At 46.6% G+C, this 23,763-nt stretch overlaps 2 pseudogenes; both read left to right on the forward strand.

The window, feature by feature from the left end:
- Positions 1 to 3,649: 3,649 nt before the first annotated feature.
- On the forward strand, positions 3,650 to 9,861 carry LOC125507696 (NAC domain-containing protein 100 pseudogene; annotated as a pseudogene).
- Positions 9,862 to 10,997: 1,136 nt separating this feature from the next.
- On the forward strand, positions 10,998 to 11,803 carry LOC125507695 (NAC domain-containing protein 92 pseudogene; annotated as a pseudogene).
- The last annotated feature ends 11,960 nt before the right edge of the window (positions 11,804 to 23,763 follow it).

The raw sequence follows: 23,763 nt of genomic DNA on the forward strand, positions 1-23,763 counted from the left end.
GCATTGAGGAATGCACATAGCTTCACAATGGCTAATCGAACGTTTCCTGGTAGAAGCCTCCTCAATGCAACCAGAAGCAGTTGCGTCATAATCACGTGGCATTCATGAGACTTTAGGTTCTGGAACTTTTTCTCTAGGATTTTTATTATTCCCTTTATATTGGATGAGAAGCCAGACGGGACCTTCATACTGAGCAGGTATTCAAAGAAGATTTCCTTCTCTTCTTTGGTAAGAGCGTAGCTGGCAGGACCTTTCATCCTACTTTGGATGCATGCCGTCTTTTTTTGTGCACACGTTGCTGGTCTTCCTGTGCCTCTGGTGTATCTTTTGTTTTCCCATACACGCCCAAGAAGCCTAGCAGGTTCACACAAAGATTCTTTGTCACGTGCATCATGTTGATTGCAGAGCGGACCTCTAGTTCTCTCCAGAAGGGTAGGTCCCAAAATATAGATTTCTTCTTCCACATGGGTGCACGTCCCTCAGCGTCATTCGGAACAGATTGTCCGCTAGGACCCTTTCCAAAGATTACTTGTAAATCATTGACCATAGCAAGTATGTGATCACTAGTACGGAGGGTGGGCTTCTTCCGGTGATATGCCTCACCTTTGAAATGCTTGCCTTTCTTCCGAAATTGATGGTTGGTCGGAAGAAATCGACGATATCCCAGGTACACTCCTGCATTTCTCCAAATATATACTTTTGGTGTCATCTAAACAGTGTGTGCATGCATGGTATCCCTTGTTTGTCTGTCCTGAAAGGTTACTGCGAGCAGGCTAATCATTGATGGTTACAAACAACAACACATGTAGGTCAAATTCCTACTGTTTGTGCCCATCCGACACACGTACAACTTTTCCATTCCACAGCTATAAAAGTTCTTCAACTAGTGGCCTTAGGTACACATCAATGTCGTTGCCGGGTTGCTTAGGGCCTTGGATGAGCACTGACATCATAATGAGCTTCCGCTTCATGCACAACCAAGGAGGAAGGTTATAGATACATAGAGTCACGGGCCAGGTGCTATGATTGCTGCTCTACTCCCCAAAAGTATTAATGCCATCTGCACTTAAACCAAACCATACGTTCCTTGCGACACCTGCAAAGTCCCCCACATTCTCTCGATGTTTCTGCACTGCGACCCGTCAGCGGGTGCTTTCAACTTCCCGTCTTTCTTACGGTCCTCTTTGTGCCAGCGCATCAACTTGTCATGCTCTTTGTTTCCGAACAGACGTTTCAACCGTGGTATTATAGGAGCATACCACATCACCTTGGCAGGAACCCTCTTCCTGGGGCGCTTGCCTCAACATCACAAGGGTCATCTCGTCTGATCTTATACTGCAATGCACCGCATACCGGGCATGTGTTCAATTCCTCATACTCACCGCGGTAGAGGATGCAGTCATTAGGGCATGCATGTATCTACTGCACCTCCAATCCTAGAGGGCATAGAACCTTCTTTGCTTCATACGTACTATTGGGCAATTCGTTATCCTTTGGAAGCTTCTTCTTCTTCAATATTTTCTGTAGCTTCCCAAATCTGTTGTCAGATACACCATTGTCTGCCTTCCATTGCAACAATTCCTGTGTGGTACCGAGATTTGTGTTGTTATCTTCGCAATTTGGGTACAACCCTTTTTTGTGATCCTCTAACATGTGACCGAACTTCAATTTCTCCCTTTCACTTTGGCATTGTCTCTTTGCATCAACAATGCCCCGACGAAGATCATCATCGGGCACATCGTCTGGTTCTTCTTGATTTTCAGCTTCCCCAGTTGCAGTATAATCGTATTCAGGGGGGGATAGTTGTCATCGTCCTCTTATTCTTCATTGTCTTCTATCATAACCCCTCTTTCTCCGTGCTTGGTCCAAACATTATAGTGTGGCATGAAACCGTTCTCAAGCAGGTGTACGTGAAGGGTTTTCGAGTCAGAGTAATCCTTCATATTCCCACATATAGGGCATGGACAATACATAAAACCATTATGCTTGTTTGCCTCAGCCACTCCGAGAAACTTATGCAGGCCCACAATGTACTCGGAGGTGTGTATGTCACCATACATCCATTGCCGGTTCATCTGCGTGCATTATATAATTAAGTGTATCAAAAACCATTACAGAACATCATGAATAGAGAAGTGACCAAATTAATACAAGTTCATCATCACATTAAAACCAAAGTACATTAGTGATCAAGTGTTATTACTGAAAAAATAAATACATAAAGTTCATACATAGTTCTCATAGAACAACATGTAGCTCTTTAGAGCATCTAATTAAAACATACATTGAAACTCTATAAAACATTTCAATGCAACAACAAATGCGATCATAATCGCAACTAAGGTAACATTTGATCCAACGGCATAATGATACCAAGCCTCGATATGAATGGCATATTTTTTAATCTTTGTAATCTTCAAGCGCATTGCATCCATCTTGATCTTGTGATCATGGACGACATCCACAACATGCAACTCCAATTCCATCTTCTCCTCCTCAATTCTTTTCAATTTTTTCTTCAAGTAATTGTTTTCTTTTTCAACTAAATTTAACCTCTCGACAAGAGGGTCGGTTGAAATTTTCGGTTCACATACCTCCTAGATAAAAACATCTATGTCATGTTGGTCGGCATAATTTTCATAAACACTAAATGAAACAAATCATAATAAAAGATAATATACCACACCCGAATCATAGACAGGACGAGGGCCGACGGGGGCAGATACCAAAACAATGGCACTATATAATAACAAACAATAATAAAAGTAAGAAAATTATACAAGTATCTATGTAAATCATACAAGTAAGATTTTTTTAGAAAGAAGATAAGAACAAGAGGCTCACCACGGTGGTGCCGGCGACAAGATCGGCGTGGGCGATTGACGGCGGTGAGGATGGGGATAGGACGGGGCGGACCGCCAAACCTAGACAAATCTTGAGGAAAATGGAGCTTGGAGGTCGAGCTTGGAGAGAAGAAATATTAAGTGTGGCTCGGGCATTTCATCGAATACCTCATGTGCATAGGAGGTGAGAGCAGAGCAACACACACCCGCACACGCCGGCCGGCCAAAAAACAGAGGAGTGAGCGGTCAGGGGCGAGCATATATATAGGCATCTCTTTAGTCCCGGTTGGTGGGTAGAACCGGGATAGAAGCCTGCTCTTTAGTCTCGGTTCCAGCCACCAACCGGGACTAAAGGGAAGCGCCAGGAGCAAGGCCCTTTAGTCCAGGTTTGCGTCTGGAACCGGGACCAAAGGGGTCAGGCGAACCGGGACCAATGGCCTACGAGGCCCGGCCGGTGCCCTGGCCTCATAAACCGGGACTAATGCACCCATTGGTCCCGATTCATAGGAGAACCGGGATTAATGCCCTATTCTGGCCTAAACCAAAGCCCTATTTTCTACTAGTGAGGCATGTCTATCTATCTAGCTATATCGCATTCATCCGTCCAATGCCAATAAAAACAAAGCCCGGACAACGTCAAAGCTTCTCTGGAAAGTATCTTGCTAATACATGCATTCGGTCCTATTTAAGCATCTCCCTCCTATATCTCTATATATCATTGAATTCCTTCCATAGATAGACACATATCTATCATTGCCCCCAACATTTGTTCCAAACGAGCACACATTTCCCAAAGAGCCTCCGCCATGGCAAGCCACCTTCAAGTTCATCAGCAAAAACAACAACTGAATTTGCCACCAGGGTTCAGGTTTCACTCAACGAACATGGAGATCATCATCTTCTACCTGGTCCCCAAGGTTCTGGTGAAAGCCTTCGACACGAGATAGTAAGGGAGGTGGATATGAAAAAATACGAGCTATGAAATCTCCCAAATGAGGTAAACATGGGGGAGAAGGAGCGATACTTCTTCTCCTACAAGGACGTCAAGTACCCCACCGGGATACGGACCAACTGGGCCATGAATGCTAGCTATTGGAAGGCTACCGCAAAGGACAAGGAGATCATTCTATGGCCCACCAAAAGTCTCATCGGCATGAAGAAGATAGTGGTATTCTACAAGGGCAGGGCCCCAAGGGGGAGGAAGACAAACTGGATCATGCATGAGTACAGAATCGAGATCGACCAGCAGCCGACACCCAACTTGCCCACCAACATCGTCGAAGCCGCCACCATTAATGTGTCTTCCAAGGTATTTTTAGTCCTTGACTAGCAATACTCATGACTGATGAAGTCTCTTGTACATACGTATCTATCTAGTCACTCGGGAAAGATGCCACCCGACAACAGCTGTCCATAGCTAGGGCACACTTAGCCAGACATCGATAATAAGCTACTGCCTCACTTATGTGTGGCGCAGTGGTTTTAGGCTCGCAGCGGTCTTGCACCACGGGACAAGCGGGCATTCATGCCACACGATGGTGAAGATGTAAGGGGTGACTCACTCACCCACGCTGCCGCATGGTGCACGCCTATGCGGAGACATGTCGCGCCTCAAGCAGGTGTCACCAAGGTCGTTGTTGATAAGACAGGGGTCCGTTCCCGGAAGACGGACGACGATGACACATCATCACTCATTTAATGAATCCACCTACCTGGTCGGATTGAGACCACTTTCTTAGCCACGAAGCCAACTGTGGTACCCCATGGATATAAAAGGAGGGTCGGGCCATAGGAAAGGAAGGAGGAAGGAAATGAAAAGAAAGAGAGCAAGTAGAACAATGTTGGACACTTGTTAGATCGTCAGTATGAGCACACTGGCTTGTTCGTTCCCGAAAAGATTTGTAGCTCTAATCCAGCCGTAAACACACACAAAATGCAAGAGTAGGGTATTACGCACCATCCGTCCCGAACCTGGGTAAATCATCGTGTCGATTGTGTATATTTTCGTGCGCAGATCCATGCCTTCGTGCCCCAATCTCGAACTACCAGAAGGATGTCGCCTGTCCACAGTGTCACACGTTTGTTCTGCACACGCGTCCCGACAATTATGAACACTTTTTTGAATATGTAGTAACATTTTCCAAATACACGGTGTACATTGTTTTAATGGAAATAATCATTGTTTAAGCACACAAACATTTTTTTACATTGTACATATATCTTCTAATTTTCAACGGTCATTTTTTGGAAACACTTGAATATTTCTTAAAATGTCGCTTACATTTTTAATGGGATAAACATTTTCGACCTATGGAAAATTAGTTTTACATTGTATAAATATTTTTTTAAATGCCGGACTTTTTTTGAATTGTCAGAATTTTTCTATAAAATGTCACGTACATTTTATAATAGTACTAGACATATTTTTACATTACATGGACATTTTGTTTTACATTGTATGCAATTTTTATAAAATGTCACAAAACATTTTTGGACTAGTGAATATTTTTTAAATGTAACATACATTTTTTGAATCTATGAAACATTTTTTGAATTGTGCAAACCTTTTGTACAATGTATAAACACTTTCTAAAATGGCACGCACATTTTTTAAACACGTGACATTTTTTTCAATGTCATAAACATTGTTCGCACACATGATTAGCATTACTCAAATGCATATTTAACATTTTAGAAAATGATGTAAAGTGTTTTATGTAATATATGTGGGGAAAATACATCATACCACCCGATGGTAGTTATCCACATGTCTCATATACTACCATGTGGTTGTATATATGTACCGCTTTATCATTCTATGTACGTATACTATATCTAAGATTTCTGAAAGTGAGCTATATGAAAAAGTTGCATGTGACTCCAAACATTTTTGTGTATTTTGAAACTACCTTCATATTTGTACGCATAAAATAATATACTTGAAAACTAGTATATAGCACCTAAATAGTGGGATATATACTACCCAACTAGTCTTATATACTCCCTCCGTTAAATAATTGTCTTTGTAAAGATTTCAACAAGTGACTACATACGGAGCAAAACGAGTGAATCTACACTCTAAAATATGTCTATATACATCCGTATGTGGTAGTCCATTTGAAATCTCTAAAAAGACAAATATTTAGAAACGGAGGGAGTACTACATACCTCACGTACACACTCTCGGTTCTGACAGATACTACTACAACATATAGAACTCACGTGAGAATAACTACCACCGGGTGGTAGGAATCATTATAGCTCATGCGGTGGCATCAAGGACGCACGTTGTGTGTTGGGATTTGGTCTTTCCTCTTCCCTCCTTTTCATTTCCTCTATATTAGATGATCACTTAGTACTTACTCATATAGATAAACTGAACCACACACCACGGTTTGTGCAACAATTTTGTAGACTGGCAAAGTGATAGGGTGAAGTCCTCGGGCCAAGCGCATTTGTTACCTAGCCCACAAAAGGTGCTTGTTTTTTCCACCGCCTGCACTGCCTTAGAGCATATCTAGCAGATCCTCACCCCCTGTGCAAATTTATTTGAAGGTTCCCCCGAAAATGGTTTTGCGGTACAGCGAGCCCCCCCCCCCCCCCCCCCCCCCCCGCGCAATAATTATGTGAACTACAACAAATGTTCGAATCCGAATACTTAAAACAATAATGAATGGCCCCGAATGAAAAAAAACACATACTTGTTGAAGGGCATATATGCGAAGTGCATGTTTTAAATTACCCAAGAATATATTTTGTTTTTGCTCCAAAATTATCATACAAACAATATGACAAGGTTTTTCCTTATTTGTTTAGTAATCTCACAAAAGGTTATCTCATTGTCTTTCCGTTTAGTGCTATAGTTAAAAATATGGTAAATGCTACTAAAATAATTTTTGCATTTGTCTAAAGAGGCACTTTTACTATTTATCTGTTTTCCAAATTACTACCGAGTGATGGCGTGCAGGTTAATGAGTAGTGAATATAATGTGAAGATGGCGTGTGTCTGTTGCGACGACAATAGATTGTTAGTACTGTTTCCATATATTCTTTTTCCCAAACTAAGGTAACTACATGTATCAATGCCTATCTTCTTTTGATCACGAATGTAATATTCCTTTTCTGCTCGTATATGTACATTTTATGATCAAAAAAAGGGGAAGGATTGAGAAGTAGAGATTGTTATATGTAATATATATTTCTGTATTTGGTTGACTAGCTATTATAATTTTCTTGCCGGAATTTGGTTTTCATTTAAGTTGTATCCTAAAACCAATCTTATCATCGTCGATCTACAAAATGATATATTAAATGACTAACCTTGTGGAAGGCAAGTAGCACATATAAGGCCCCCTTTTAGTCCACACGATAAGCACAAAGCCATGCACACCTGGAGGCGTGGGTAGATCCATATATCTTGTGCTAGATTTTTGAGTAAAAGAAAACATGCCAGAAGATCATGGCACACAGACTTACCTACAACGGTACAGGACGATCCGAAAAGTGAGTAAACCAAGCAACTGATGTATATCTCTAGGCACATGACAGTGACGTGCGTTTGTGTACATCCATGCATGTGTGTGTGTGTGTGCGTGCGCGCGTGCGCACGCAGAGCATGAATTATACCGGTCCCTCTTATGTATGCGAGAATTCAGCATCGGGTCGCGCCTGGCCCTTTTGCCCGATGGTAAGTGAGCCAAGGGTGTTGTTTTCACAATGTGTGTGTGTGGTGGGGGGGGGGGGGGGGGGGGCATGAGAGAGATCGATGTGAATGCTACTCGTAGGCACCACCTTGTACCCAACATAATAAATAATCCATCGAAGCTCCTCTCCTTGTCATACATTGTCTAGAGAAGGCACACGGTTATCGTGTAATCCTACAATAGGCTATATATAGTATATTAATGCATAGAATGGAATATATAAACTCGCAGATTTCACCTCCAGGTCTTGTATATAGGATGGAATGCATACATAGGGTACATAGTAAACAACACATGGTTGCTTTGCCGTGCAAAGCTAGGCATCAACAACAAGGAAGGGCATATCATGAGGAGTACATATGCATACATTAATGAGAATGACAAGAAACCAAAAGAGTTCAATCTGGCATGACATGGCTTTGATAGATTCGAGAAACCTAGCACTATTCACCAACTGGGCATGCCCCCCACGGCAAGAGAAGCAACACACGGTTGTAAAGGATAGGGAGGTATCTTTATCTATCTAGCTAGCTCGCATACATCCATCCACTGCCAATATAAAAAAGTTAAACAAAGCCCAGTAAACGTCATAGCTTCTCTGGAAAATGTCTTGCCAGAACACACATTCGGTCATATTTAAGCATCCCCCTCTCATTTATTTCCAACTTATAAAGGTTGGAGTTGGTCGTGAGTTCACATGCGGGACCATGCAAATAAACAAATGCTCTTCTATCCACATGTGAGACTAGCAACTTTCCAAAAGATAGAATAAACAAATGTTATTTTTGTGAGACCTACCCGAATAAACAAATACACTACTACCCTAATATGAGAATAACACTTATAAAAACACAGATTATAAATGCATACGAATACAGTTCAAAATCATGGCATTTATATTAATTTCTCTGCCCAACCAATTCTTCCAGTTCTATAGCATCACAGAAGTGAGTGAACACATTTTTTTGCAGGGGAGAGAGTGAACACATTGCAATTTCAACGTGGTCATACACGTTGTCCTCCTACGAGATCCATGATCTTGTGCATTCGAATTACTCACGACCATTCACCTAAGTTTTAATATTTAAAATGTTATCTCAGTGTAAATCTCGCGAATGACCCACAATTATCGTTTAAAAATCATCAATGAGTACAAAATGACTTTTCTTATATTTATGATCTCTTTTCAATTATATAAACCATGCAATAGTTGTACGACATCATCATCTTTCGATGATCTCTTAAGGCAGCAGTATCTCATCGTCTTTTTATGGTTTAGTAGCAACGCATGGGCATTGTGCTAGTCTCTATATATCATTGAATTCCTTCCATAGATAGACACATATCTATCGTTTCCCCCAACATTTATTCCATGCTAGCACACATTTCCAGAAGAGCCTCCGCCATGGCAAGCCACCTTCAAGTTCAGTAGCAGAAACAACAGCTGAATATGCCTCCGGGTTTCAGGTATCACCCGACGGACATGAATATCACCATCTCCTACCTGATCCCCAAGGTGTTGAAGAAACCTTCGACACGAGGATGGTAAGGGAGGTGGATATGAAAAAATACGAGCTATGGAATCTCCCAAATGAGGTAAACATGGGGAGAAGGAGCAACACTTCTTCTCCCAGAATGACCTCAAGAACCCCCACCGGGATACGGACCAACTGGGCCATGAACGCTGGCTATTGGAAGGCTACCAGAAAGGAAAATGAGATCATTCAACCCCGACCAAAAGTCTCATCGGGATGAAGAAGATACTGGTCTTCTACAAGGGCAGGGCCCCTAGGGGGGAGGAGGGAGAAAATAAACTCGATCATCTATCAGTATAGAATCGAGATCGGCAAGTAGTCGGCACCCGACTTGCCCACCGAATTCGTCGAAGCCGCCACCATTAATGTATCTTCCAAGGTATTTTTAGTCCTTAACTAGTACTACTCATTACTGACGAATTCTCTTGTACAAACATATCTAGCTAGTGAGAATTATTGATTTTTACTAATTTAGTTTATGTGGGTTGATAGGAGGAGTATGTGGTCTGTAGAATTTTCCATAAGAGTACAGGACTAAAACACGTGGTGATGTCGTCATATGCCCCGCCCAGTCTTATGTCCATTGGGGCAGAGGAGCATGGGGGCTTCCTCCAATCTAATACATTGGCTCCTCTCATGGACTACGATGTGTTGTTGTCACTAGCGCCACCGCCACTGCTGCCTGCAACTTCTGTGTACCAGATGCTTGCCATCGGGGCAGAATCATCCATGATGGGTAGTGTGGCGCTCCAAACTTCTGTGTACATATTTTTACATTAGACAAACATTTTGTTTTACATTTCATCCATTTTTTTAAATATCACAAAAACATTTTGGACTAGTGAACTTTTTTTAAAATGTAACATACATTTTTTGAATGTATGAAACATTTTTTAAATTGCATGAGCCTTTCGTAAATTGTATAATTTTTTTTAAAGTGGCACATATAATTTTTTAAACACGTGACATTTTTCACCACCTGGACATGGCACCCACAGCAAGACAAGCAACAGACAGTTGTAAAGGATAGGGAGGCATGTCTATATATCTAGCTAGCTCGCATACATCCATCCACTACCAATAATAACAAAGTAAACAAAGCCCAGAAAACGTCAATGCTTCTCTAGAAAGAATTTTGCTAGTCCATGCATTCAGTCCTATTTAATCATCTCCCTCCTATATCTCTATATATCATTGAATTCCTTCCATAGATAGACACTTCTCTATCATTGCCCCCAACATTTCTTCCACCCCAGCACACATTTCCCAAATATCCTTCGGCATGAAAAGCCACCTTCAAGTTCAGCAGTGAAACAATAGCTAAATCTGCCGCCAGGGTTCAGGTTTCACCCGACAAACATGGAGGTCATCACCTTCTACTTGGTCCTCAAGGTTCCGAAGAAAGCCTTCGACACGACGATGGTAAGGGAGGTGGATATGAAAAAAATACAAGCTATGGAATCTCCCAAATGAGGTAAACATGGTGGAGAAGAAGCGATACTTCTTATCCTAGAAGGATCTCAAATACCCCAACGAGATACGGACCAACCGAGCCATGAACGCTGGTATTGGAAGGCTACTGGAAAGGAGAAGGATATCATTCTACCACCGACCAAAAGTCTCATCGGCATGAATAAGAAACCGGTCTTCTACAAGGGCAGGGCCACTAGGGGGAAGAAGACAAACTGGATCATGCCTGAGTACAGAATCGAGATTGACAAGCAGCCGACACCCGACTTGCCCACCAACATTAGCTAAGCCACCATCATTAATGTGTCTTCCAAGGTATTTTTAGTCCTTGACTAGTAGTACTCATGAATGATGAATTCTCTTGTACATACATATCTTGCTAGTGACAATTATTAAGTTTAAAACACATGACATTTTTCACCACCTGGACTTGGCCACCAAAGCAGGACAAGCAGCATATAGTTGTAAAGGATAGGGAGGCATGTCTATCTATCTAGCTAGCTTGCAGACATCCATCCAATGCCAATAAAAACAAATTATACAAAGCCCGGACAATGTCAAAGCTTCTCTGGAAAGTATCTTGCCAGTACATGCATTTGGTCCTACTTAAGCATCTTCCTCCTATATCTCTATATATCATTGAATTCCTTCCATAGATAGACACATCTATATCATTTCCCCCAACATTTGTTCCAACCCAGCACACATTTCCCAAAGAGCCTTCGCCATGGCAAGCCACCATCAAGTTCAGCAGCAGAAACAACAGCTGAATCTGCCTCCAGGGTTCAGGTTTCACACGATGAACATGGAGATCATCATCTTCTACCTGGTCCCCAAAGTTCTGAAGAAATCCTTTGACACGACGATGGTAAGGGAGGTGGATATGAAAAAATACGAGCTATGGAATCTCCCAAATGAGGTAAACATGGGGGAGAAGGAGCGATATTTCTTCTCCTACAAGGACCTCATGTACCCCACCGGGATACAGACAAATCGGGCCATGAATGCTGGCTATTGGAAGGCTACCGGAAAGGACAAGGAGATCAATCTACCGCCGACCAAAAGTCTCATCGGTATGAAGAAGACACTGGTCTTCTACAATGGCAGGGCCCCTAGGGGGAAGAAGACAAACTGGATCATGCATGAGTACAAAATCGAGATCGACAAGCAGCTGACACCCGACTTGCCCACCAACATCGTCGAGGCCGCCACCATTAATGTGTCTTCCAAGGTATTTTTAGTCCTTGATTAGTTGTACTCATGACTGATGAATTCTCTTGTACATACATATCCAGCTAGTGGCAATTATTGATTTTAGCTAATTTAGTTTATGTATGTTAGTAGGAGGAGTATGTGGTATGCAAAATTTTCCATAAGACCACATGACTGAAGAAGGTGGTGACGCCGTCATATGCCCCGCCTAGTATTATGTCAATTGCGGCAGAGCAGCATCGAGGCTTCCTCGAATCAAGTACATTGCCTTATGTCATGGACTACGACGTGTTGTTGTCACTAGCGCCACCGCCTCTGCTGCCTGCAACGTCTGTGTACCAGATGCTTGCCATCGGGACCGGATCATCAACGATGGTTAGCGTGGCGCTCCCTATTTTATTCTACATATTTTTACATGAGGCAAACATTTTGTTTTACATTGCATCCAATTTTTTTTAAATGTCACAAAAACATTTTTGGACCAGTGAACATTTTTTTAAATGTAACATACATTTGCTGAATGTATGCCATATTTTTTAAATTGCGCAAACCTTTCTAAATTGTATAAACACTTTTTAAAATGCCAATTACATTTTTTAAAACACGTGTCATTTTTGACCTCCTGGACATGGCCACCACAACAAGACAAGTGTCGGTGTCAAAACCGGCGGATCTCGGGTAGGGGGTCCCGAACTGTGCGTCTAGGCCGGATGGTAACAGGAGGCAGGGGACACGATGTTTTACCCAGGTTCGGGCCCTCTTGATGGAGGTAAAACCCTACGTCCTGCTTGATTGATATTGATGATATGGGTAGTACAAGAGTAGATCTACCACGAGATCAGAGAGGCTAAACCCTAGAAGCTAGCCTATGGTATGATTGTTGTCTTTTCTACGGACTAAAACTCTCCGGTTTATATAGACACCGGAGAGGGCTAGGGTTACACAGAGTCGGTTACAATGGTAGGAGATCTACATATCCGTATCGCCAAGCTTGCTTTCCACGCCAAGGAAAGCCCCTTCCGGACACGGGACGAAGTCTTCAATCTTGTATCCTCATAGTCCAGGAGTCCGGCCGAAGGTATAGTCCGGCCATCCGGACACCCCCTAATCCAGGACTCCCTCAACAAGCATCATATAGTTGTAAACGATAGGGACCCATGTCTATCTATCTAGCTATCTCGCATACATCCATCCAATGCCAATAAAAACAAATTGAACAAAGCCCAGAAAACATCAAGACTTCTCTGGAAAGTATCTTGCTAGTACATGCATTCGGTCCTATTTATGGATCTCCCTCCTATATCTCTATATATCATTGAATTCCTTCCATAGATAGACATATCTTTATCGTTGCCCCCAACATCTGTTCCAAACTAGCACACATTTCCCAGGGTCTATTGTTCCGTCGTACGCCTCTATGTTTACGAGCTTGAATCCCGCTGGAAATTCATGGTCCAGCACCTCATCGGTGAAACATAGGGGGTGGGCGACACCCCTGTATTTGGGTGTGCCGTGATGTTCGGATATTTGTTGTGTTGCATTGCTTACTAGAGCTTGCTTTCTTGGCCCGTATATAGATCTGGCTGGGCCGTCTTTTTGATGCGGATCCTTTGGTGGATCGCGTGCCGGCTTGTGTGCGGCGCCGCTTGCCGCTCCATGCTGGCCATGCGGTCGTCCATCCGACCGGATGGCTTTCCTATTTTTTGACTATGGGGGCTCTAATGCCTCCTCGTCAAATTCAGGCAGTAGCTTTCGCTTTGGATAGCTTTTTGTGCGGCGACTGCCGGCATATTTGTCTGCGGTGTTGCGTACTTTGCTCCATCTGATTCTGAGTGCATCTTCCGCAGTTTTGAGCTTTCGCTTCTGCTTTTTCAGGCTATGCGCAGTGGCGACGAGCCTTTTGTGGAGGTTCTTCTGTTCCATGAGTTTATCTGGTGTAAGGTCGTCCGGACTGTTGTTTTCGCCGGGGACGGGGTGTTCGGTTTGTTTATCCAAGTTTCCCTGTTCGGACGCTTGCTCGAAGGCATGTTCGTCGTCCGCCGGCTCGTCCTGCTCTATGGCTTGGTCTGTATGGCTGTTGTCTCTGTCGAAGCGGGCTTGGAGCGGCGCTTACGTCGCCGCCTTGATTGCTTTTCGAGTGAACGATCCCTCATTGCATCCCTGTGTGCCTCGTCGTCGCTTCCTTTGGGTGTGTCCACCATGTATACATCATGGGATGAGGTGGCTGTCCGGTGCCTTATAGGCGTTGGTTCGTGTTCATCTCCTACATCGTCGTTCATACCGTCGATGTCTTCGGAGTCGAAGTCGAGCACGTCGTTTAAATTATCAAGAGTGGCTACGAACTGGGTGGTGGGTGGGCTTTGAATTTCTTCATCATTCGCATCCCAACCTTGTTGACCATAGTCCAGCCAGGGCTCTCCTGATAAAGAGAGAGACTTTAGTGAATTCAGAATATCGCCGAAGGGAGAGTGCTGAAAGATGTCCGCGGCGGTGAACTCCATGATCGGTGCCCAATCGATCGGTCGGGGCGCGGAGGGCTCGGAGTCTGGTGAGGAGTCCGGCTCCTTGGAGTCACGGGCTTCGCAGAGAATAGGGCTGGTGTTCGGCTCGATCGCCGTAGAGATTGCAGCCCTCGAGGCGGTGTCTAACCACCAATCCTCGATTGGTGTGATCGGCTCCGAGCTAGGGGTCGGAGCGGACACAGGTGCGGCCTCCAGGGCACTGTTCGGCGGCAGAGCTAAATCATGCCCATCGTGACAGTGCGGCGCGCTCGGCTGTGGCTCGAATCCCTCGAAGATCAAGTCTCCGGGGATGTCGGCCGTGTAGTTCAAACTTCCAAATCTGACCTGGTGGCCAGGGGCGTAGCTTTCGATCTGCTCCAGATGACCAAGCGAATTGGCCCGCAGTGCAAAGCCGCCGAATACGAAGATCTGTCCGGGGAGAAAAGTCTCACCCTGGATCGCATCTTTGTTGATGATCGGAGAAGCCATCGGGCCTAAAAGTGACGACACAGAGGAACTCTCAATGAAAGCACCAATGTCGGTGTCAAAACTGGCGGATCTCGGGTAGGGGGTCCCGAACTGTGCGTCTAGGCCGGATGGTAACAGGAGGCAGGGGACACGATGTTTTACCCAGGTTCGGGCCCTCTTGATGGAGGTAAAACCCTATGTCCTGCTTGATTGATATTGATGATATGGGTAGTACAAGAGTAGATCTACCACGAGATCAGAGAGGCTAAACCCTAGAAGCTAGCCTATGGTATGATTGTTGTCTTTTCTACGGACTAAAACTCTCCGGTTTATATAGACACCGGAGAGGGCCAGGGTTACACAGAGTCGGTTACAATGCTAGGGGATCTACATATCCGTATCGCCAAGCTTGCCTTCCACGCCAAGGAAAGTCCCTTCCGGACACGGGACAAAGTCTTCAATCTTGTATCCTCATAGTCCAGGAGTCCGGCCGAAGGTATAGTCCGGCCATCCGGACACCCCCTAATCCAGGACTCCCTCAGTAGCCCCTGAACCAGGCTTCAATGAAGACGAGTCCGGCGCGCAGATTATCTTCGGCATTGCAAGGCGGGTTCCTTCTCCAAGTACTTCATAGAAGATTTTGAACACAAAGGTGGTGTCCGGCTCTGCAAAATAAGTTTCCACATATTCCATAGAGAGAATAATATTTACACAAATCTAATCTGCTGACGTATTCCGTAGCGTGACATCACACCATGACCAAGTCTTTATTCGAATTATTTTATTATCCCACCTCGACGCGTTTTGCGAGGCGGTTTCCTTGGCACGTCTTGTTAAAGCAGAGATCGTGTCCCCTTATTACGGGATTCTCATCAATACGGGCGTGGGTAACCCAACCGTACCCGTTGGTATATTTTCTCGATCAAAGGTGAGTCCCAAACGGTCACGGGGAAGGCCCTTGGTATTCAACCTCTTATAAAGAGACCAAGGCCTTACTCCTTTCTTTCAATCTCAAACGAGTTCGCCCTTCGCCTCGAGTTCCAACACCCAAGGTTCCAGATTTCAGGCGCTTCGGACCTTCGACAATGTCCGGTTCCGACCTTCGAGGCCGATGGATGCCCTCCTCCATCACGGAGGAGGACGTGCTGAAGTTGAGAGAGGCCAGGTTCTTGACCGGCGAAATCTCGCATAGGCTGCCTGCTCAAGGGTAGGTCATTCCCACTCCCAAGCCCGGTGAGAGTGTGGTGTTCATGTCTCACTTCCTTCGGGGGCTAGGCTTCCCGACGGATCCCTTCGTGAGGGGGCTCATGTATTATTATGGGTTGGAATTTCACGACTTAGCCCCGGAGTCCATCCTCCATATTTCCTCATTCATCGTCGTGTGTGAAGCCTTCCTCCGTATCACTCCTCACTTCGGACTATGGCTCAAGACCTTCAAAGTAGAGACGAAGATGATCGAGGGACGGCACGCGGAGTGCGGAGGTGCTTTTATAAGCAAGAACGCTGGTACTCAATGGCCCAAGGGCTCTTTTCAAGAGGAGTCCAGCTTATGGCAACGAGAGTGGTTTTATATTAGCGCTCCCAGGGACCCTAAGTGGGTGGCGCCACCTGCCTTTCGCTCGGGTCCCCCGCCACGACTGGCGTCATGGGTCAATACGGGGCTGGAATGGGGGCCGGCAAAGGACGTGCCCCTGTTGCAGGGCCACATCCGAGATCTCCTAGAAAGAGACATCAGTCTGGTCGTGGTGACGCAGGTTATGTTAATTCGCCGAGTTCTGCCCTGCAAACGTCGCCCCCTCCGCCTGTGGGAGTTCAACCCGGAGGGACCATGAGTTCTCCAACATTTTCTTGGCATGACGCCCGTGGAGATGTACAAATTGTTCTTCGGACCACAAGTAGTGTGTCCGAATTCTACGGAGGACGCAGGTCTGAGCTGCAATCGTCCGGATACTCAAGTAAGTAGCCTTGTGCCCGGACTCGCTATCCGTATATTTATCATAAAATTGCCCCTAAAAGAGCTGTCCTTTAAACAGGAGTGGGTAGAGAAAGCAAAGCTAATCAGGTGTCCGGCCCCCCTCCCCAAGACCACGCCGGGTCCCGTGCTAGTCAGGATGTTGGAGGTTGTGCCTTCAAAGGGAAGCGAGGGAGGGGACAAGGAAGCTACAACCTTCTCAAAGGAGGTTGTCCGGAAGGGAGGAATCAAAAATTCCTCTCCTCAGGGGAAGAAGAGGACCACCTCTGAAGACCCAGAGACCATGGCCTTAAAGCGGGGGAAGAAATCTTCGCCAGAGGGTCCTTTGCTGGGGGATACTTCGTCCGAATTATGCCCTCAAGGGGATCAGCCCTCCACCGAGCCGTAAGTAGAGAGGAGTTTTCTTTTTAAGAAACGAGAGAAATCCCTGCTTTATATCTGAGAAAAGTAATCGAAAATTTACCTTGTAGCTCGGACCTTAGCCCTTCTCAGCAGAGCTCGTCTTTCGGGGAACTTCTTCCAGAGATGATGGAGAGCGGAACGCCTCCCCCTGCCGTACCGCCTTGCGAGGCGGGCGACCCTGAGGTATCGTCACGGAGGGTTTCTCCAAATTCGGCGGGGCCGGAAGGTAGTCATATGGCCCCCAAAGCCCTCCGCGTCCGGCCTTCGAGAAGGGCCATCGGACGAGTCCGGTGCCGTCTGGTGCGCGGTCGGAGGAGCTGAAGGATCTTCTAGGGCGAGCATCCATCTCAGAGGAGCACCGTGCATTGATGGGTATGGTGATTGAGAGGATTTCATCCGCGGAGAGAGGATTGTACGAGGCCGTCAGGAGTTTACTGACAGGTTTTGAGGTACGCGAAATAATGTACCCTTTTGGACAGTTGCGCATAAATAAGATGCGCCATGTGTAGATAGTAGCCCCTGAGACTCTGTGTGTTGTCAAAAGTGACGGCGCACAGAGGATCATAATCCCAGGTCTAATATGCTGCCTTTATACGTAGGTGGCGAAGTGTCCGGTGGCCAGCCGGACTGATGGATTTGCCGAGCTAAAGCGGCAACTTGACGTGGCAGATGCCGACATCGCGCTTGTCACAAGCGGCTTGACGAGGCACAAGGTATGTAATTCTGTCGGCGGCGCCTGGTAAGAGGAGCTTTATGCCAGTATCTTACAATGTGTGTGCTTGATGCAGATGGTGCTGCTGCCATGGAGAATCTTCGGGCGGAACTTGCCCGAGCCAAGGAGCAAGCCAGGAAAAGTGATGCGGCTGCCGGAAAGGTAATTGAAGAGCTGAAAGCCGAACAGGCTGCTCACTGCTGAAGCAAGAAGGAAATGGCCGAGATGGCCATGAGGCTGAAGAACGCTACTGACCGTTGCAAGCTTGTTGAAAAAGAAGATCGGGCGGAACGGACGGACCTGAAGAAGGCCGTTGCCGATGCCAAGGATGCTCGCTCTGCGATGAGAGCTATGAAGGAGGAGCTGCGTCAGCCCGGCGAGATCGCGGCTGGAAAGCCCTTTATGCTGTGGAGGAAGTTCTGTGATCCTAAACATTCTCCGTTAGACCAGATGTGGAGTACGGCGGACACCTATCTGGATTTAGCAGCGAGTGCCGTAGATGCGGCCGAACACTTCCAAGATCAAGAAGATCGCGAAGTGGAAAAGCTCTTCTGGTCGCAGTTCCACAATCTAGAGCGTCCACTGTCATTAGCCGATCATTTGGCCGAATGGGCCGAGCTAAATAGGTTGTCTGGACTCGCCATGAAGTATGTCATGAATCATCTGTGGCCAGAGAGGCCAGAGCCGGAAAGTTATTTCAACTTGGTGCAGCAGTTCCTTGGTGCGGCGCCGCATATCAATGCGATGAAGAGGTCAGCGTGCATAGAGGGTGCGCGGATGACTCTTGCCCGTGTCAAGACATACTGGGCGGAAATGGAAGCCACCACTGTTGCATCCCTAGACTCGGATGGAAGCCGAGTACCCGCCGAGCGCTATTTTCAGGAAGTTCTGCAAGGCGCTCATTTAATAGAGACGTAGTGCTCGAAGGATACTATATTCGAATAGCATGTATTATTGTAAAACAATATTTTGATAAATTGTAGAAGCTTTTTATACTTGTGCCTGCAAGTATTGGAATACCTCGTGTGCGGCCGTTTAACATATACGTGTATATAATCTGAAAGATGGCAGTCGTCGGCTTCAGCCCCCACGCACATAATGCGGGGGTGTTCGCAGAAGGCGCATTTTCACACTTGATCCAATGTCTTGGTCCTACAAAGGAGGTGATAGCGCAGCGAACTAGGCAATCGGACTATGATGCTTTATCACTTTCACTTAGCCATAGGAGTTTGACATTGAGGCTACTTATATAGCCCCTGGTGGCGCCTGCGCTCGCCCGAACTCGGGGCGCGTATGTGCCTGGCCGGGAAACGGCCCTTCGTTAATGCGGAGGAATCCTAAAGATTCCGGTAAGTCATCGAGTGGTTGACCAGTCTCACGCTATATCATGACAGTCAGTTTTCGGCTTTCTCTAGTGAGGTGCTCGCCTGGCCGAACCGGGGCACAATCGCAGTAGTTCTCCTGGTGCCGCCTTAGCCGATAGAGCGGAACGTAAGGCAGAAAAGCACAGGAGCCGGGCAAACCCAACATTTGACCAAAGACATGATTCGGAGCTGATGCATATAAGGCCAAACTCGCGACGCCGAACACTCCCTAAGGTATTCGGTCTTTATGAGGGCGGGCGGGGTAACGCCCTTAGTAATAAGCCCCAAGTGTCTAGGTACGCGCAAAACTCTGACGTAGCCACATGCCAAAATGCCAGCCTCCTCCTTGGTTATACCAAGAAACCAGGGGATGTGTATCAACAAGAGACAATAAAAAAAGGTTTATGCATGGTCTTAATCTGAAAAGAATCCTTGGAACGGGTCCCTGCTGCACGTCTGCGCCTATGTCTCCATTGTGCCGTATCCTGGACAGGTGTAGAACGTTGTTCATCTGTAAAAGAGAGGAACTTTGTTAAAGAAAGATTGTGCCGAACATGAGTTATACTAAATAAACAAAGTATAAATCGAAATGGGTAAAATTGAGCTTTATTGTCTCTTGTTTTATATGCGCGGAGCCCCTAGTGCAGGGGTATACGGTTATTAAGCCTTTATCAATTGTATGATTATGCCAGACTCGTCTAGCCGTGTACATGGTCTTGATGACCTGTTTAGATGCTTTGGCTGGTGAAGCCGCTTTATTGTGGGGCTGTCAAGGTAGCCGCACTATTTTCCGCGCGGGAGGAACACTCAATGTTTTCCCTTTAATGAGATGATGCCTCGTGGACTGGGCATCTTAAGCGTAAGAGATGCATAATGCAGTATTGCGTTAAAGCGGGCGAAAGTTCGCGTCCCAGTAGTGCTTGATAGCTACTTGAGAATGGGGCGATGTGGAAAGTTAGCTGTTCGCAACGGAAGTTATCGGGGGAGCCGAACATAACTTCTAGCCGGAGAGAACCCATGCAACGGGCATCCGGGCCTGGCGTTACCCCTTGAAAGGAGGTTTTGCTATGGCAAATTTTGGTTGGGTCTATCCCCATGTTGCGTATTGTGTCCTAGTATAACAGGTTTAGACCACTGCCGCCGTCCATCAGGATATTTGTAAAATGGAGTCCGCCGATTATTGGATCTAATACCAAGGCAGTCCAGCCTGTGTTCCGGATACTTCTAGAGTAATCCTGATTGTCGAAGGTGGTCGGTTTAAACAACCATTGGCGAGACTCCTTTGGGATATAGGCTGTATGGCGCGTATCTGTGGTGGCGCCGTTTTGTTCGTCACATGAAGTAAGTGTACTGTTTTATCTTCTTGTGGGAAATCCTTTTGTTTTCTGGTGCTCTGCTTGTGGGGTTCGTCGTCGTCCTCACTTGGTGTATCGAGCCCCTTGTGTTCGGCGTTGAGTTTGCCGGCTTGCTTGAAAACCCAACAATCTCTGTGGGTATGGTTCACAGGCTTCCCGGGAGTACTGTGTATTTGACATATCTTGTCCAAGATTTTGTTTAAGTTGGATAGCTTGCCCCTGTTATCCTTGAGGGACGACTTTCTCTGATTCTGCCGCGAGCTTTTGAATCCGGCGTTGACTGCCGTGCTCTTTGGGCTGTTTCCCTTATTCCGGCGCTGGTCCTTGCTGCGCCGGGGTTTTCCGTTTCCATCCCTAACTTCGGATGTACATGGGTCGCTGGTGCTACATCTTGCCAACCAGCTGTCCTCTCCTGCGCAAAAGCGGGTCATGAGGCTTGTTAATGCGGCCATTGTTCTTGGCTTTTCTTGGCCGAGGTGTCTGGCGAGCCATTCATCTCGAACGTTGTGCTTAAAAGCTGCTAGGGCTTCGGCGTCCGGACAGTCGACTATCTGATTCTTTTTAGTAAGAAATCTGTTCCAGAATTTCCGGGCTGACTCTTTGGGCTGTTGAGTTATGTGACTGAGATCGTCTGCATCCGGAGGGCGGACATAGGTCCCTTGAAAATTTGCCCGGAAAGCATCCTCAAGCTCTTCCCAACTTCTAATGGTGTTTTCGAGAAGGCTTTTGAGGCAATGCCGGGCTGGCCCTTTAAGCTTGAGGGGTAAGTATTCTATGGTGTGGAGGTCATCTCCTCTGGCCATGTGTATGTGGAGGATATAATCCTCGATCCAGACCCCAGGGTCTGTTGTTTCATCGTACGCCTCTATGTTCACGGGCTTGAATCCCGCTGGAAATTCATGTTCCAGCACCTCATCGGTGAAACATAGGGGGTGTGCGGCACCCCTGTATTTGGGTGTGCCGTGATGTTCGGATATTTGTTGTGTTGCATTGCTTTCTTGGCCCGTATATAGATCTGGCTGGGCCGTATTTTTGATGCGGATCCTTTGGTGGATCGTGTGCCGGCTTGTGTGCGGCGCCGCTTGCCGCTCCATGCTGGCCATGCAGTCGTCCATCCGACCGGATGGCTTTCCTATTTTTTGACTGCGGGGCCTCTAAGGCCTCCTCGTCAAATTCAGGCAGTAGCTTTCGCTTTGGATAGCTTTTTGTGCGGCGACTTCCGGCATATTTGTCTGCGGTGTTGCGTACTTTGCTCCATCTGATTCTGAGTGCATCTTCCACAGTTTTGAGCTTTCGCTTCTGCTTTTTCAGGCTATGCGTAGTGGCGACGAGCCTTTTTTGGAGGTTCTTCTGCTCCATGAGTTTATCCAGCGTAAGGTCGTCCGGACTGTTGTTTTCGCCAGGGACGGGGTGTTCGGTTTGTTTATCCAAGTTTCCCTGTTCGGACGCTTTCTCGAAGACATGTTCATCGTCCGCTGACTCGTCCTGCTCTATGGCTGGGTGTGTATGGCTGCTGTCTCTGTCGAGGCGGGCTTCGAGTGGCGCTTACGTCGCCGCTTTGATTGCTTTTCGAGTGAACGATCCGTCGTTGCATCCCTGTGTTCCTCGTCGTCGCTTCCTTTGGGTGTGTCCACCATGTATACATCATGAGATGAGGTGGCTGTCCAGTGCCTTCTAGGCGTTGGTTCATGTTCATCTCCTACATCATCATTCATACCGTCGATGTCTTCGGAGTCGAAGTCGAGCACGTCGTTTAAATTATCGAGAGTGGCTACGAAGTGGGTGGTGGGTGGGCTTTGAATTTCTTCATCATCCGCATCCCAACCTTGTTGACCATAGTCCGGCCAGGGCTCTCCTGATAAAGAGAGAGACTTTAGTGAATTCAGAATATCGCCGAAGGGCGAGTGCTGAAAGATGTCCGCGGCGGTGAACTCCATGATCGGCGCCCAATATATCGGCCGGGGCGCGGAGGGCTCGGAGTCTGGAGAGGAGTCCGGCTCCTTGTAGTCACGGGCTTCACAGAGAATAGGGCTGGTGTTCGGCTCGACCGCCGTAGAGATTGCAGTCGTCAAGGCGGTGTCTAACCACCCATCCTCGATTGGTGTGATCGGCTCCGAGTTAGGGGTCGGAGCGGACACAGGTGCGGCCTCCAGGGCACTGTTCGGTGGCAGAGCTAAATCATGCCCATCGTAACAGTGCGGCACGCTCGGCTGTGGCTCGAATCCATCGAAGATCAAGTCTCTGCGGATGTCGGCCGTGTAGTTCAAACTTCCAAATCTGACCTGATGGCCAAGGGCGTAGCTTTCGATCTGCTCCAGATGACCAAGTGAATTGGCCCGCAGTGCAAAGCCGCCGAATATGAAGATCTGTCCGGGGAGAAAAGTCTCACCTTGGATCGCATCGCTGTTGATGATCGGAGAAGCCATCGGGCCTAAAAGTGACGACACAGAGGAACTCTTAATGAAAGCACCAATGTCGGTGTCAAAACCGGCGGATCTCGGGTAGGGGGTCCCGAACTGTGCGTCTAGGCCGGATGGTAACAGGAGGCAGGGGACACGATGTTTTACCCAGGTTCGGGCCCTCTTGATGGAGGTAAAACCCTACGTCCTGCTTGATTGATATTGATGATATGGGTAGTACAAGAGTAGATCTACCACGAGATCAGAGAGGCTAAACCCTAGAAGCTAGCCTATGGTATGATTGTTGTCTTTTCTACAGACTAAAACTCTCCGGTTTATATAGACACCGGAGGGGGCTAGGGTTACACAGAGTCGGTTACAATGGTAGGAGATCTACATATCCATATTGCCAAGCTTGCCTTCCACGCCAAGGAAAGTCCCTTCCGGACACGGGACAAAGTCTTCAATCTTGTATCCTCATAGTCCAGGAGTCCGGCCGAAGGTATAGTCCGGCCATCCGGACACCCCCTAATCCAGGACTCCCTCAACAAGCATCATACAGTTGTAAACGATAGGGACCCATGTCTATCTATCTAGCTATCTCGCATACATCCATCCAATGCCAATAAAAACAAATTAAACAAAGCCCAGAAAACATCAAGACTTCTCTGGAAAGTATCTTGCTAGTACATGCATTCGGTCCTATTTATGGATCTCCCTCCTATATCTCTATATATCATTGAATTCCTTCCATAGATAGACATATCTCTATCGTTGCCCCCAACATCTGTTCCAAACTAGCACACATTTCCCAAAGAGCCTTTACC

The sequence above is a fragment of the Triticum urartu genome, chromosome 5A (genome assembly GCF_056163025.1).
Source record: "Triticum urartu cultivar PI428250 chromosome 5A, HENAU_Tu73, whole genome shotgun sequence".
Taxonomy (NCBI): domain Eukaryota; kingdom Viridiplantae; phylum Streptophyta; class Magnoliopsida; order Poales; family Poaceae; genus Triticum; species Triticum urartu.